Source organism: Chrysochloris asiatica, unplaced genomic scaffold (assembly GCF_000296735.1).
Source record: "Chrysochloris asiatica unplaced genomic scaffold, ChrAsi1.0 scaffold00238, whole genome shotgun sequence".
Classification (NCBI taxonomy): Eukaryota; Metazoa; Chordata; class Mammalia; order Afrosoricida; family Chrysochloridae; genus Chrysochloris; species Chrysochloris asiatica.
Window position 1 is genome coordinate 3,689,459 of NW_006408756.1, and position 16,526 is coordinate 3,705,984.

Below are 16,526 nucleotides of genomic sequence, written 5' to 3' on the forward strand. Positions count from 1 at the left end.
TTTAATAAAGGGTTTATTTAACCCAAAATACATGGATGATGCATGCCACCATGTGAATAGACTGGTAATCTCAGGGGAAGCTGGGTAGAGAGTTCTAGCTGGAAAGTATGAAATTGGGAGTCAACTCTTTGTTGACAGGTGCAGTGCCATGGAGCACAGACACCTCTAGTGGTGAGGAGGTGTTCTCCCACCTCTCTGCCCAGGTACCTCATTCAGTGGTGGAGAAAAATCTTACTGATCAAAAAAGGGGCAAATTAATCTTTTTCAGAAAAACACAATGTCATATTTATCCCACTTTCTGAAACTTATTAAATTTCCTGCTCTAGTAATTATAGCCACATATTGTTACAGAGGTGTAAACACTGGGGGAGCTCATTACTGTCAGGGATGATTATGAAAACTACACAATTTTGCCTACAAACGAACACAAGCAAAAGAAGAGAGTTATTAAAACTCATTTTTAGGAGCCTGCTTGTGTCCTTGGGCTGAGCTCTAAAACAGAGTAGGAAATTGATACTCTGATAATTTCTCTTACAGTGTTTTTATTAACAGCACATCTTGTCTCCACCAATTAATCTTTGCAAATTTCTACTCTTTTTTCTGAATGTGGCCTGAATGCTGATGATCTCTGTATTGTGATGCCTACGATGAATGAAAATGGTATCTAATCTGCCCTGCACATTGTGACTCCTTAAAGAAGCAAGCAACTTCAAAGTTGTTTTAGTATTCCACAAAATAATGCAAGCAGTGGAAGTATCTTATTACCACAGTGGTTGAATGGTGGAAGCAGTGGTGGCTCAAGGATAGAATTCTTGCCTTTCATGCAGGAGACCTGGGTTCAATTCCTGGTCAACGCAACTCATACACAGCTACTACCAGTCTGTCCATGGAGGCTTGTGTGTTGCTAAGATACTGAACAGATTTCAGAGGCACTTCCAGACTAAGACCAGGAAGAAAAGGCCTGGTAATCTGTTCCTGAAAATCAGGAATTTTGGATCCCAATGATGAAATCTATAACTAGTCACGGGGAAAGCACAGGACCATACAGAAAGTTGCCCCTTATGCACAGGGCCACCATGAATTGGAGTAGAGTTGGGGCTAACCAACAACCACCACCATCCCAGATGACAGCATCTCTTTCCATCGTGAGCAGCACACCTAAAGACCTCCTACCATCTTTAGTATCATAGTGTCTCTTTCAGACTGGTGTCTTCCAAGACAAAAAAAATGATTAGACAGCTTGAAGCTATAGAGCTGTGCTGATGTTGGGGTAACTGGAGAGGCATGAGATAGTTCAGAGACCCAAAGTATCTTAAAGGGAGGTGACATGAACCAGTTCATTCAAGCAAGATGAGCGCTAACCTAGAAAATGTTCTGCCCAATGATTGTAGTCACCAGACCCATGAGAAATAGCTTCAAACACAGAAAATCCCTTCCTCAAAGCTGTGGTTTACTGACTTCTGACTGACAGCAGTAATGTTTTCTGAGTGATTCATTTTCATATCTAGGGACACAGTGAGGACTTCAATGAGGATCTGCTCTTCTTATATGAGAGTTCTCAAAAGCATGGCCCCAAATATCTCATGAGATAGCTTTGAATGTCTGCTCAAAGCACAAATTTCCAGGCCCAACTTAGCCTTATTGAACAGGACTTGGAGTTGTGGGGGGAGGGGGGTGTGGTTAGGAGCTGTGGAATTAGAATGCATCTTGGGGACCACACAGACCTGAAGCATATCTGGACAGGTCAAAACATCCAGGACCCTGAAAGCTGAGAAAATCGCTTGTGGTGAAAGCAGTCTTAGTTGTCATGATGATATTGTTAGCATGTGTCAGTGCAAAGTCAGGCTTTTGAGGGCATTCTCCAAGAAAGTGGGAGCACATAGCTGTTTGGAAACGCTAGGTATTCACTAGTTTTAATGGGCTTTGCTGATCAGAACCAGGGACCACGGGGACTTGATAGCTGCTTCCAGGACACAAAATGAGATGGCAGACCCAGCGCCATTTATTCTATGGATTTACCTTGCCAGATAAGGGCTACCTGTTTCGAGGGGAGATAGTTTTACTCAACTGGCTCATTGGTCCGCCTTGACTATTTACAGAACACTGGTTTGGAAGAAGATTCTCTTCACTTTTCTGGAGAATTGCTTTTGCTTTGAGAATTATATTTCTAAATTAAAGATGCTCCCACACCCCCCACCCCATGGCTTATTTCTGGATAACTGAAAGAAATGGAAGTGTTAGAAATTACCATGGTCTATTAGCTTAACCATTAACATTTAGCTTATTTTGCGATTGCATTCGCCTTTTAAATACTGTGCCATGTCTAATAAAAAAATGAATTACAATGTATTTGCTTTAGTACTGTTGATCAATTTAGTTTTTCAATTATTGGCTAAATGATATGTAAGAATAAAAAAGTTGGAAATCTGGAAGCCAGATACATTAGAAATATGAGGAAAGGCAGAGTGAAACATGAAACTTCACCAAGGAAATCCCTAACCTAGCTCCATATTTCTAGGCCCAGATAAAATATTAATGACTATTGAAGTAAAAGAGAACTTATATCATCCACATAAATAAGTGTGTTTTAGAGTCCCTGAAAATAGAATGCTCTATGTTCTTTAATTGAATTTAAAAATATTTTTGTGTCTTTTAGCGGTAATTTAATCTGTATATATCCAATTACTCTACACACCTCAATAAATTATTTTGTAAGTGCTTCATAGTGAACCAGAAATAAAAGCAAATTAGGAGATTGGTCATGAATATAGTTGTGTGGGTACATACAGGTATGCGGGGGGAAGTACATATGTGTCTGTAACTGTGTTTCTCTCTATATGCTTTCAACTCAAGTATCAATACAAACACTTAGGCTCAGTCAACACATTCATGGAAATATTTTTTAAGACATAAGATCTTTCATTGTATTCTTCTGTTTTGTTTTGTAAAGGACAGGGGGAAAAAATAAATCCAAAAAGTATAACTAAAAGTTTGACTTGTGAATTTGTCAAGCATTGTTTCCTCTGTGGTAGTATCCATCATTGTTATTAGACAAATCATAGCGTCACATTTATGGAACATCAAGAAAATGGCAGAGAGACGCTAAGGAGACACATGAAAATGTTTCCTGATTTTAACAGACAAAAGTGGAAGGACTGCCCCTTCTCGTCATAGTGAAAGAACAGGAACTGGAGCTAATATCTCTTCTTAAACAGCTGGAAACCTGATGAATGGTTAAGAGATAATGAGCACCATGCACTGGACCTCCAGCCCTGCAGGGTGGTCACTCCTGTGAGAAGGGAAATGGTCAATCTTACAACAGCCCCACCCCACTTCCTGAGGACACTTGCCAGGCGACTGCCATGAGAGGGCAATCTAAATAGAGCCTGCTGGTCTCACTGAGTCAGGGACACAAAACTCAGACTCAGGACTCAGTTCTGGAAAGGGGGGGAACAGAGCAAGAAAGTGTTGTCTCCAGAAAGGCCCCAGCAAAACCAGCTGAGAGGTTATCTGCACACGCCAGTGAGACAATGGCCCAGGACAGGGGATCAAACCCCCAGGACACAACAGGAAGGACAGGCTTCTTGCTGTGTGAGCAACAGACAGACTCACACGGGCCTGGACATATATTCAGTGAAGAAATCTTACAAGATGTGAGGTATTAAGTTGTATACGCAGAAAAGTGGAGTCCTGGTGTGGCGCTGGGGGTTAATGTACAAGACTGCAAAGCTGTTTGAACCGCAAGTTCGGCAGTTCAAGCTCACCAGCTGCTTCTTGGAAACCCTAGACAGCATCGCTATGGGTCGGAATCGATTTGCCAGCACTTAACAACAACAACTAAGAAAAGTAGTGGAAGCAATTAGAGACCCAGGATGTTCCAGAGCCACCTAAACAGCATTTCAAAATCAGCTTCAAAAGGGTAACATAAATGACAAATAATTGTATATCAGATGCCAGTGAATCGGGCTGCAAACCTTAAGGTCAGCAGTTCAAAACTACCAGCTGCTCCGCGGGAGAAAGATGAGGCTTTCTGCTCCTGTAAAGATTTACAGCCTCGGAAACCCTGTATAGGGTTGCTATGAGTTGGAACCGACTCCACGGTATTTAACAACAACAAAATCCCCCAAAGACATGGGAGAAAAATCAACCAATAGAAACAGATTCAGAAATCACATAGATAATAGAATTAGTAGAAAAGACTGTTAAAGAGCTCTTATAAACATAACCTATAGCTCTGGTAGCGTAGTGGTTACGAATCAGGCTGCGAACCTTAAGGTCAGCGGTTCGAAAACACCCTCGGAAACCCTATACAGGGTCGTTATGGGTCGGAAACGACTCGATGGCACATAACAACAACATGTGCTCAAGAAAGTAGAGAAAAATAAGAACACGCTGAGAAAGAAGTAGAGATTATTTTTTAAAACTCAATGTAAACTTCTAGCATTGATGAGTATAGAAAAATAATAATTATTGCAAATCACAGAAGATGAGAAGATTGGAGAATCTGAAGCTGTAGAAATGAGTCTTATCTAAAATCCAACATAGAAAATAAAAAGGTGAAATGGAAAATGAATAGAGAGTTAGCAGTGAAGCTGCCTAGCATATGTGTAATTGGAACCCAGATCTGAGGGAATGGTAAATATTGGCCAAATGTTCCCAAAGTTGAAAAAAGCTGCAAAGCCAAAGATGAGAGAGGTAAATGTGCTCCAAGTAGAAATGCATGAAGGAAACCATGCAATGAGTTACCCTAAGTCAGGAAGGGGCGAGAAGATCACACATGAGGTAAAACTCACAATGGCAGCAGACAGCTCATGAGAAACCATGTGATCCAACAGACAGTGGGCGTCACTGTGAAGACCCTGAAGGGAAGCTGTCACCATAGAATTCTAGTCAGCAAAAACAGACCTTCAGGGGCAATGAAGGATAGGAGAATCCATTGTAAAACATATACATGCTGAAGGATTTCTAGAAGAATGATTGTAGTTTAATGATAAGATGCTCTTTTTTTTTTTTTTTTTTGATAAGCAAAAGCCGTAGCCACACAGTTCATGGAAGCAAAGGTGGGCGACAAATAAGAACCTGAAGCATCATTAGTCATCAGAGAAATGCAAATTAAAGCTTTAATGAGATACCACTGTATGCACACCTATCACAATGGCTGAAACAGAACAAAAAAGAGGAATCTTCCACTGGGTCTAAAGGTTTTCCACATGGGGACTCTAGGTACAAAAAGAGGAGTTCCACTCTTGGCTCTTCTTCTCTGTGTTAATAGGTCCCCTCCAGGGAAACCCCCTCACGTTACATGGGATCAGGGTTTTGGCTTAAGTAGGCACTGTGATTTTATTAAGGGTGATGTGTCCCACCCTAACCCTTCTCACTAACAAAACCAACATAACTTAATCCCATGGTGTGGCAGGATAAAGCACCTAGATCTCAAGGTTGATTTGAACCACAAGGCCAGCATGGCAGTCCAAATTCACCATCTGCTCCTTGGAAACCCTATACAGGGTCACTATAAGTTGAAACCGACTCAACAACACTTAACAACAACATACAACATAACCACATTGGTACTGTGGGTTAGACATTGGTTTGCTAATACAAGGTTGGAGGTTCAAACTCCCCAGCCACTCCACAAAAGACACATGGGACTGAAAGCTCCCATCAAGCCTTGCCGTTCCATATATAAGGTCAATATATTGATGGCTGTGGGTTTGATTTTTTGTTAAGAATCTTGCTTGATGAACCATAAGCAGAGGTTAGGGTTTATAACAGTTGACATATGATTTGTTTGTTTGTTTGGTGGATTGGTTGGTTTGGGGGGGGGGGAGTTATTCCAACCATATTTTATATTTTTGCATCATCAAAACAAAATAAAACACAAAAACAAACATTTAACCAAAGAGAATATATATGGTTATTTCTTTTCTATCTTTCTTCTTCTTTTTTCCCCCTAATGAATTTCTATGAAAACAATGTATATATAGTACAGTATTATGTTTGGTGGTGGTGATGATGTGCTGTTGAATTGGTTCCGACTCATATGAAAACCTCCATACGGTTTCCACAGCTGTAAATGAGCAGAAAGCCTCATCTTTCTCCTGCAGAGTGGTTAGTAGTTTTGAACTGCTGACCATGAGATCAGCAGCCCCACTCATAACCACTATACTATGTTTGGTGGGTCCTCAAAGAGATGGGTACCATGCTTTCCTTAAACTGTACAAAATCACGACTGCAAATGGGAGTTCAAATTCTGGGTCAACAGGCAGGTTTTCTCATCCTGGGCAATATTGACATTGGAAGTGACTTGTTTGCTGTGAGGGACTATTTTTGCATCGTATAGGATGTTTAGCAGCATTCCTGGCTTCTACTCACAAAATGCTAGTAAGACAACTCCCCCTGCCCCCTGCCCTAGTATGGCAACCAAAAATGTCTCCAAACATTGGCAAGTGTCCCCTGGGGGAGCAAAATTGCCCCCAGCTAAGAACTACTCATCTAGGGAAACCATAGGCTGGTTTGAGTAGGGTGGGGATTGCAAAAAAGTGAAGCATGAATAAACATGCATTCGAAAATCAATATGTTCCGCAGGTCGATATGTTTGACTGGAGCCAGAAACATTGAATGTTCTACAAGGTATGAACCTAGCACGAGCATGCTTGTAAAACCAAAGCTCTGCCAATTCATATGTTCTTCTTTTGTCTTTTAATCCAATTAAACTTTATTATATTGCGTCAAAACCAACTAGTCAGGAACTTTCATTACACTTAAATTACTTGGAAGAACAAAATATATACAACAAGAAATATTTAAATATTTGGAAGGGGTTGACTTCATTATAAAGTTGGGCAGGGGTAGAGTTGAGTTCTGCTATTTTTTTTGTTTTAAGTTTGTATTGTGAATTGAGTGATCATTTACACGGGAGGATATCAGTTTTACACTCATTGTTTCATTGCAATGATTGCAATCCCCTCTGTGCATCATCATTCAACAGTATTTGCTTTGATTCTCTCTGTTGTTGTTGTTTTGTTTTGTTTTGGGGGAATATACACAAAATACTCAAGAATATATAATCATTTAAACAACCAAAGGGCATATTCTACAAACCTGCCTCCTGGCCACCAACACTCAGTCTTTCTCTTTCCCTGAGTCTAGAGTCCTCAGCTGCTCCCTCTCTCCATGTTCCCATCTTTGCCTCTATCTCTGGTGTCACTGCTTCTCTGGATAGGGTCCCACATTCCACTCATGCTCTTCTCCCTTGATGGTCCTGGGGTCCTCTGCTTCTGGACTATATGATTAACTAATCCTCTCTTTATAGTTGTGACAGCTGCAATTAGTCATTATAACAATTTTTCACTACTGAATCCAAGAATCGTATCCCCATCTCCTTTCTATACCTGTCTAGACAAGATGAAAACTAGTCAATGAGGACTCTATCTTCCCCCACACACTCTTAAACTAAACTCCCACTTGAAAATGTGCAAGCCAGTCACTTTGTGTCTTTATCACCCCCTCATTTTAGGTAGCCAGTGTCTAAGTTGCCTGTCCCCATTTACGCTGTGTACAGAGGGGCTAGGATTCATAATTGATGGGAAGACTCCTCCCCTCATAATTGGTATTTTGAGCTACTACATCCATAAGTATAGGTCAAGTTCATCAAATTGCAGCAATATACACTTGTTTCCTTTATCAAAACTTATTTTTTTTTAATCTTCCTCTAGGTGAGTTCTGATCATCAAGCCATCGAGGCTAAGTCAAATGGGTACTATCTGCAAGTTTGGGTGTTCTTGTGCATCACCCACTTCATATCAGCTAGATGCTTCACTCTTAGTTCTAGCCCTCTGTGGCTATGTCCTTGTCCATGGGCTCAGATGTCCCCAAGTCTCTTCTCTCTCTCATCTCCAGGTCAACGAAGGTCAATGGACTGTGGAACGTGGTCGTACTCAGCTCATATCTTCATTGTTGCCTTTGCCCCTCTCCCACTCACCAATAGACCAATGTGGTCACCAGCAAGCTTACATGCTTGCTCATGGGCTCCCTTAGAGTTTCAGTTTTGGAGGGGGGCGGTTTGTATTGAAGGGACTTGATTGCTTATCTTGATGGCTTCTTGGCAAACAGCTTGCTTGTTCTTGTAGTAGCCAACCAGACTGCCAGTTTTGTTTTAGACTTTCCTGCTCATCTTTCATTCAAGAAATGTCTTCTATTGCTCTAGCTCTTCCAGGCTGGTCTGCCTGTCCTTTCTAGTAGGACTGTCCCACCAAATTGAAATATAGTTTTGAGGAGTATAATTTGATCCACGATGCCCAAGAATTCTACTTCTAGCTATTTACCCATGGCAAATGAAATCATATATACACAAAGACTTGTAAACAAATGTTCATAACAACTTGATTCAGATTAGCTAAGTTTTGGGAAAACCTCACTGCATATCAGCCAGTGACTAGATTAATGTCTTTCATGCGTACTGCATGCTTCTATGTTTATGAAATTCTAGAAAAGGAAAAACACAGTAATAACAGCAGATGTATGGTTTCCAGGGACCAAGGGCTAGATAGAAAGAATTGTGTGCAAAGTGCTTGAGGGGACTTTTTAAGGTGGTAGAAAGTCCCTTTGTCATGATTCTGGTCATGGTTGTTGGATCATATACACCCATCAATGCTTTTCAAATGGTAATTGAGCATTGGTGAGTTTCATTGGATGCAAGTAAGTACTCTGCAAAGCCAACTATAACAAAGAAAAATGAAGCAAGGGGAAGAAAGAAACAAAGTAAGGATAATGCAAAAAGAAGCTCCCAATCTGACTGTCTGAGTTTTAACAGAGGCAAATAGTGATCAGAAGCTTCATTACCTTTCAAGCACTTGAGCGAAGCCAGCCCATTAATTAGAACCTACAGAAGAGCTGTGCATGGTCTTGATGATGCTGCAAGAGATACAGGACTGTTCTTAACAGCACTCTGATGCTCATGGGTACCAGACGATGGGAGGGAGGAAGCAGAGAAGAAGTCATGGTTAGCAGAGACATCTATGGGCTGGCCACTCAGCCAGACCTTGACAACGCAGCTGAGAACGAGAGAACGTGCAAGGAGATGAGTCTGACACAGGAAACTAACTTTTCACAGATCATTCTCCAAATCATCTTTAAAATTTATGTTAGGTTGTGCACTGTGAAAAGTTAATGCCTTTGTGAAGGTTCCCAGTATGATGGTTCATTCAAACAGAGACTTAGAAATATGTGGAGTTGCTCAGGGGAGAACAGGAATAGGAAGGTAGTGCAAAGTCCCTGTGGCAGGAAAGAACATGAGGCTCAAGAGAATTCTGAAAAGGTAAGGTAGCTGGAGTAGAGGTTTCAATGGAGACGATGGGGAGAAATCAGACTCAATTTGTGGTTCTCCACATTGCACCTAAAATAAAACCTCTCAAGACAGTATCTCACCATGGTCCTGTTCTAATGAATTAAATCAATCTACTTAAAGTAAATGAACAAACAAATGCCACCCCAGATGCCTCTAGTGAACAACCAGGCGTAAGAACCTCAAAATTGAAAGACAGGAAGAAGTCAGGTCAAAATGGGCTTGTTTACCGATTTGATTCTCTTTCCTGGGAGTCATAGAAAAAACAACTGGAAAACTCTGAAGTGAGTTCACAAACTAAAAAGGGTAGACATTAAAGACAATGTCTCTGCCCCCAAACAGGAATGGGGCAAACTGAATTTAGAGAGGTCTATGAAGGGACCCTGGTGTGGCACTATGGGTTAATGCGCCAGACTGCAAAGCCATTTGAACTACAAGGTCTGTGGTTCAAGCTCACCAGTCGCTCCTTAGAAACCCTATAGAGGGTAACTATAGGTCAGAACCGACTCAACAGCACTTAACAACAACAACATGAAGGGACCATTGAAATAGTCCGAGTGGAAGACAAAGGTGATGATGGCAGGGATGGGTTAAATGGGATGGAACTATATTAGAAGGTGAAGGATAGTAAAGAAACTGAGGGCTTCCAAAACAAGCACATCTGTCTTGGAAAAGGCAGAGACAGAAGGCCCTTTAGACTCGAGTATGCCGAGACGTGGTCTCAGGTACTTTGGACATGCTATCAGCTGAGACCAGTCCCTGGAGAAGGGCGTCATGCTTGGTTAAGTAGAGAGTCAGTGAACGAGAGGAAGAATCCCAGTGAGATGGACTGACAGAAGGACAGTAGTGAGGGGCTCAAACCTAGCATTGATTATGAAGCTGGAACAGGACCGGGCAGTGTTTCGTTCTGTTGTGCATACGGTCGCTATGAGCCCAAACTGACTGAACAGCACCCAACAATAACATGCTTGAAGGGTACATTGACAGACCTTATTGAGGAATTGGGAAGATGAAATTGACAAGGAGAGCAAGCATGACACTTACATTAACTTCCTGAAGATGAACTGTCTTGCTTTTATAGATGTGTGCTAGAAGAGAAAGATAAATGGCCTTCAGTCTTAACTAAAATAGAAAAAAGATGCTGAACACACTCAAGGTCTTCTTCTGGGTCCCTAGAGTGGTGCAGGTCCAAAGATCACTCCAGAAAGAAAAGGAGACAGAGGGTCAAAGTCACACACAAGCAGCACCTTTGTTTAGAAATCCTTAAGTATAAACCCTTATCGAAACATCATGGGGCAAAGATAAATTTAAAAATTCAGCTCTGCAAACCTTTCTCCTATTTGGAACTTCTTTGCTTACAGCATAACTCAGTCTAATAGCCACTGTCCATCTGTCATACGATGTTGGCTGGCATGATACCAGGATGCTGGAAGCTATGTCTCTGGTGTTTCAAATCTCAGCAGCTGGGCAGGTTCCAGCTAAGTTTCTAGACTGGGACAGACAAGGAAGAAAGGCCTGGCTATCTACTTCTGAATCACAGTCTATGAAAACCCTGTGGATCGCAAATCACTGTGGTTGTTGCGACATGCCGTCGAGTCAGTTCTGACTCATAGCGACCCTGTATAGGGTTCCCAGATGGCTGGTGAGTTTGAACTGCCAACCTTGTGAAGGTTCAAACTGCCCTTGCAGTCCAGTGCTTTATCCCACAGCATCACACCAGGACTCCCACAGCAGACTGTTGTCCAATAAACACAGCACTAGGTGATGAGTCCTTCACTTAATTGAACGACATGCTTTTGAGAGTCATAAGACATCTGGGAAGCACTGAACATACAAAGGGCTTGAGGAGACCCACCTGATGCAATGCTGTAAGATAATGCACTGCACCTCAAGGTCAGTTTGAACCACAAAGTCAGCAGTTCAAACCCACGAGCCGCTCCTTGGAAACCTGATACAGGGCCACTCTGAGTCAGAATGGACTCAACAGCATTTAACAACAACCATCAAGGTGACTTCTTGTTAGACTGGGGCTGACACAATGACAGCTTACAACAGCAGCAAGTCTGGTCAAAGGTCAGCGTCAGATATATGTCCCTACGCAGACAGACATTCCTGAGCCTGCTCAGGCCTCAAGTCCGATGCCCCTACCTGAACTGTGAAAGGTTTTGAAATTCACTTCTAAATGCTGCTCTGTGGCAAGCCCAAACAATTCCTGAAGGTTGGGAGGAATATTGTCATGGAGAAGGAAGCCGGAAGAATGTATCCTTTAAGAAGGGGTAGGAGGGAAACAGCCAGCTAGGTGAAAATGTGTTGCCTTGGAGAATTTGTCATTTCCCTTTAATCACAGAGATTTTTTTTCTTCAATTCCAGAGACTGCCTCTGAGTCTTGGTCACCCCTCATGAACTTCTGTGCTAAAAGCAAAGGCAGAAATAAGTAAGCTGTGCTTGTTTGCAGCATACAGACACCAGGGGGAGATCAAAGAGCCACCCCCATCTTTCTTATGATACAGAGAAGGGTTAGGGACCAGATTTCTGGTGAGTGCCTATTCACTTTCTTATAGGCATTAATAGGTTGGCTTTGACTCACAGCGACTTCATGAAACACAGAACAAAATATTACCAGTTCCCCTCATCCTCACGATCACAGTTTGAGTCCATGCGTGCAGCTATTGTGCCAATCTGTGTCGCCTAGGGTCCCCTCGCTCTCCCTGGACCTCTAAACCACAGAGCATGATGCAGTCCTGCAGACACGGATGCCTCCTGGTGACAAGTCAAATCAAGCGAGTCAGGTCATGTTCTGTTGTGGTCTATAAGGTTCTGTTTTTAAAAATATTTTATTGTGTTTTCAGTGAAAGTTTACACAGTGAATCAGATTCCCATCTGACATCCTCTATGCAAAATCCTGATGCAGTGCTGTAGAATAGGCATTGGACTGCTAACTGCAAGGTCGGCACTTCAATCCCACTTCAGCTGCTGCTTGGAAACCCTACACAGGGTCGCTGTGAGCCAGAACTGACTTGACAGCACTTAACAACAACAACTTCAAACTTGCTCATTGACATTACTTGCATTTTCCACATTGCATCTTTAATTGCCTCTGTATCTTCTCATTGTTGCTGGGGATTCATTGTTGACACTTTGGTGTGATCCATAAGTTTCCATTGGCTGATTTTCAGAAGTAGAACACCAGGCCTTTATTACTAGTCTCTCTTCATCTGGAAGCACTACTGAAACCTGTCCAACATGAGTGTCCCAGTTAATATTGGCGATACTGGCGGTAGTGCTTCCAGCATCCCAAGAACACAAACGACACCACAGTATGTCAAACTAATGGCTGAGTGGTGGTATGACTTAATAGATCTCTTTCATTTTACCAGACTTGCAGCCAACACCCCAACCCCAAACAAATAAGAGAAGAAGAGTAGAAAATGGCATTCTTGCCTGCTCTGACTTTGTTCAACTTGATACAGCTTCCGTGAAAGGCCAATCTTCCCGGACTTTCCAAGCAGGTGTGCCTTTAGGTCAGATTTCCCAGTTTAGGCCAAGGAAATAAAACTTAGGCTTCAAAGGAAACGAAGAGGCCAATGTCCTTCCAAACTGAGCAGCACATTTGAAATCACAGGGACAGTCAGACCACCTGTCTTTATCCTGCCAGCTCCTATTAAACCATCAAAGGCTTATTTGCGTTCCTTTGATGTGGTCTGTGAGTGTATTTTCAGTGAATGATGGTAGATTAAATGTTACAAATGGACCCAAAAGGCATACTTGGAAAAGTACCAACTTGCCATCTTGGGATCAACCTGTATTTCCATTTCAGTATCAGCTTCTTGTAGTTTACACTAAAGAGCAAATGCTGTAGAAACCAGGGTAAACTCATTGAAGAACAATTATCCATATTGTTATATTTCTCAAAATTTAAGACACCCTTTCCTGGGTTTCTGCCGTTAGCAGTAATGAAGGAGCTTAGAGCAGACCAAGCTTCCGGTGAAAATAAGCAAACAAACCAACAAAATATTACAACACCATCAGGAGCATCTGTTTGCTGCTGGGACTTTGGAAATCGAGATTCGGATGGGGTCAGATTACCAGTCTGAGAGCACACTGTCAGCGTTTCTGCAGCGCCTTGGTGCAGGGCTTTAGGAAGAGAGAGGCTGAAAGCCAGACTACAGGATCTGTTGTGACAAAGCGGAGTCAGACAACCTCTCCACCAACTCATGGAACAGCAGGGACAAAAACCGAAGAGTGGAACTTCCAGGACATGTGGAACAAGGAATCCACAGAAAAGGGATCTTGGTGCTCCAGTTTAGCACTCAACTGGTCACTGAAAGGTTGGAGGTTAAAGGAGAAACACCTGGCTGTGTGTTTTCACAAAGATTCTGGTAGTATAGGGAATTCTATGGGTCAGTCACGTTAGGTCACCAAGAGTTGGAACATGCTTGCATCATGCTTAATACTGTGGAGCGTTAAGCAACAGTGAGAGGGTACAAACGATTACAATAAGATGAATGTTATACCAGAAAGCACAAATCGGTACACACTACACTTCCCTTCTCACAGCTCCAAAACAGGGGCAACTAAGCCATGGCAACAGCAGATAGGATCGGAGGCTACCCTCAGACAAAGGAGATGTGTCTGGGTGGGAGCCTGGGAGTCATACACTTTTCCTTTGTAAAGTGGCTAATCTCTGTACTTCTGGTTTATGCACTTATTCACAATTTTATTTTTTCTTATTATGGAATTTAAACGAACACCAATTCAACCATTTTGACATGTATAATACAGTGACATTGATTAAATTCTTGAAAATGCACCGCCATTCTCAGCCTCGTTTTCCAAATTGTGCTTCCCTATTATCATGAGCTCACCACCTCCTAAGATTCCTATCGAATCTTTGGAGTTGCCATTGTCAATTTGATCCCAGATAAATAGATCTTAAAACAGCACATGTTTTAAGGCAGGTGTTCTTTACTAATTAAGCTAACCTGTTGTTTGGTTTAAAGAAAACTAGAAGGAAATTTTTGGTTTAAGGTTTCAAGATGATCAAAGAACAATTATTTCAGGGTTCATCCAGCCTCAATGGCTCCAGAAAGTCTGGATTCTATGGGGATATGAAATTCTGTTCCAAATTATACTCCCTGTTCATTAGGATTCTTCAATAGGATCTTTGATCAACACATTCATAGTATCTAGGCAACACAGCCCCATATTTCTGGCCTCAGGGATGCAATTAGCTACACATTGTGTTGACTCCTCCCACCCCAGACTCTTTCATGGCTACATTTCCGCATAACGATTATACTTCAAGTATTAAAAACTGTGCTTTAGAAACATCCATATGCCCTAGCTAATGCAAAATCCCTCTTCCTAGACTTTGTCCTGTAGTCATACTCACACATGGACCAAGATTGTGCCGTCTGTATGTTAGCTTTTTTATAGTATTATCTACTGTAGCCACTAATTGAAAGCAAATCAATATAGTTCTGTTTAAATAAATTAACAGCATCACTCATCTGTCAGTTTGTCATACTGTGGTGGCTTGTGAGTTGGTGTGATTCTGAAAGCTATGTCACGGGTATTTTAAATACCAGCAGGGTCACCCACAGTGGACAGATTTCAGATGAGTTTCCAGATGAAGACAGACTAGGAAGAAGGAGAGATGAACTACTTCCGAATATTTAGTCACTGAAAACCTTATGAGTAGCAAAGAAGCACTGTCAGATATAGTGCCAGGAAATGAGTCCCTCAGGTTGGAAGGCACTCAAAATGCGACTGGGGAAGAGCTGCCTCCTCAAAGGAGAGCTGAAGAAGAAGAGCCCCCAGCAAGATGCATTGGCAAAATGGCAGATTCAGTGGGCTCAAGCGTGGCAACAATTGTGAGGTTGACTCAGGACCAGGCAGTGTTTCGTTCTGTTGTGCATAGAGTTGCTATGAGTCGGTGCCAACTGAATGGCACCTAACAACAACAACAACATACAATGTAGGGGAGTCCTGGTGTGGCACTGTGGACTAATGTGCCAGACTGCAAGGTCATTTGAGCCGCAAGGTCAGTGGTTCAAGCTCACCAACCACTCCTTGGAAACCCTATACAGGGTTGCTATGGGTTGGAACTGACGCAACAGCACTTAACAACAACAACAACATACAGTATAAGGGGAGTCCTGGCGTGGCACTGTGGGTTAATGTGCCAGACTGCAAAGCTGTCTGAATTGCAAGATCAGTGGTTCAAACTCACCAGCTGCTCCTCAAAAATCATATACAAGGTCACTCTGGGTTGGAACTGAATCGACAGCACTTCACAACAACAACAACAGCATACAATATTAGAAGTCCTGGTGTGGTGCTGTGGGTTAATGCACTGGACTGCAATGTTGGTTGGAACCACAAGGTTAGCAGTTCAAGCTCACCAACTGCTGCTCGGAAACTCTATACAGGGTCACTATGGGTCGGAATCAACTTGATGGCACTTGACAAAAATACAATATAATGGTGTGGATGGTGTGGTGCTGTGGGTTAATGCACTGGACTGCAAAGTTGTTTGAACCGCAAGGTTGGTGGTTCAAGCTCACCAGCCACTCCTAAGGAATCCTGTACAGGATCACCATGGGTCAGAACTGACTCAACTGCACTTAACAACAACATGACATATAATATAATGGAGTCTTGGTGTGGCGCTGTGGTTGATTGTGCTGGACTTCAAAGTTGGTTTGAACTACAAGGTCAGTGGTTCAAGCTCACCAGCCACTCCTTGGAAACCCTACATAGGGTGTCTATGGGTTGGAACTGACTCAACAGCACTCAACAAAAACAATACAATATAATGACGTTCTGGTGTGGCACTGTAGGATAAACTATGGGCCACTAGGTCAGTTTGAACCAAAAGATCAGCAGGTCAAACCTACCAGTCGACTCGCTGGCACTTAACAACTACAAAAAGGAAATGTTGGTGGCACAGTGGTTAAGCACTCAGCTGCTGACTGCGTGGTCTGTGGTTCAAACCCAGCAGCAGCTTTGCTGGAGAAAGGTGTGGAACTTTGTTTCCATAAGGATTGCTGTTGTTGTACCTGCCATTGAGTTCTGACTCATGACCGACCTGATGTATAATAGAAGAAACACTTCCGGGTCCGACCTGATGTATAATAGAAGAAACACTTCCGGGTCCGACCTGATGTATAATAGAAGA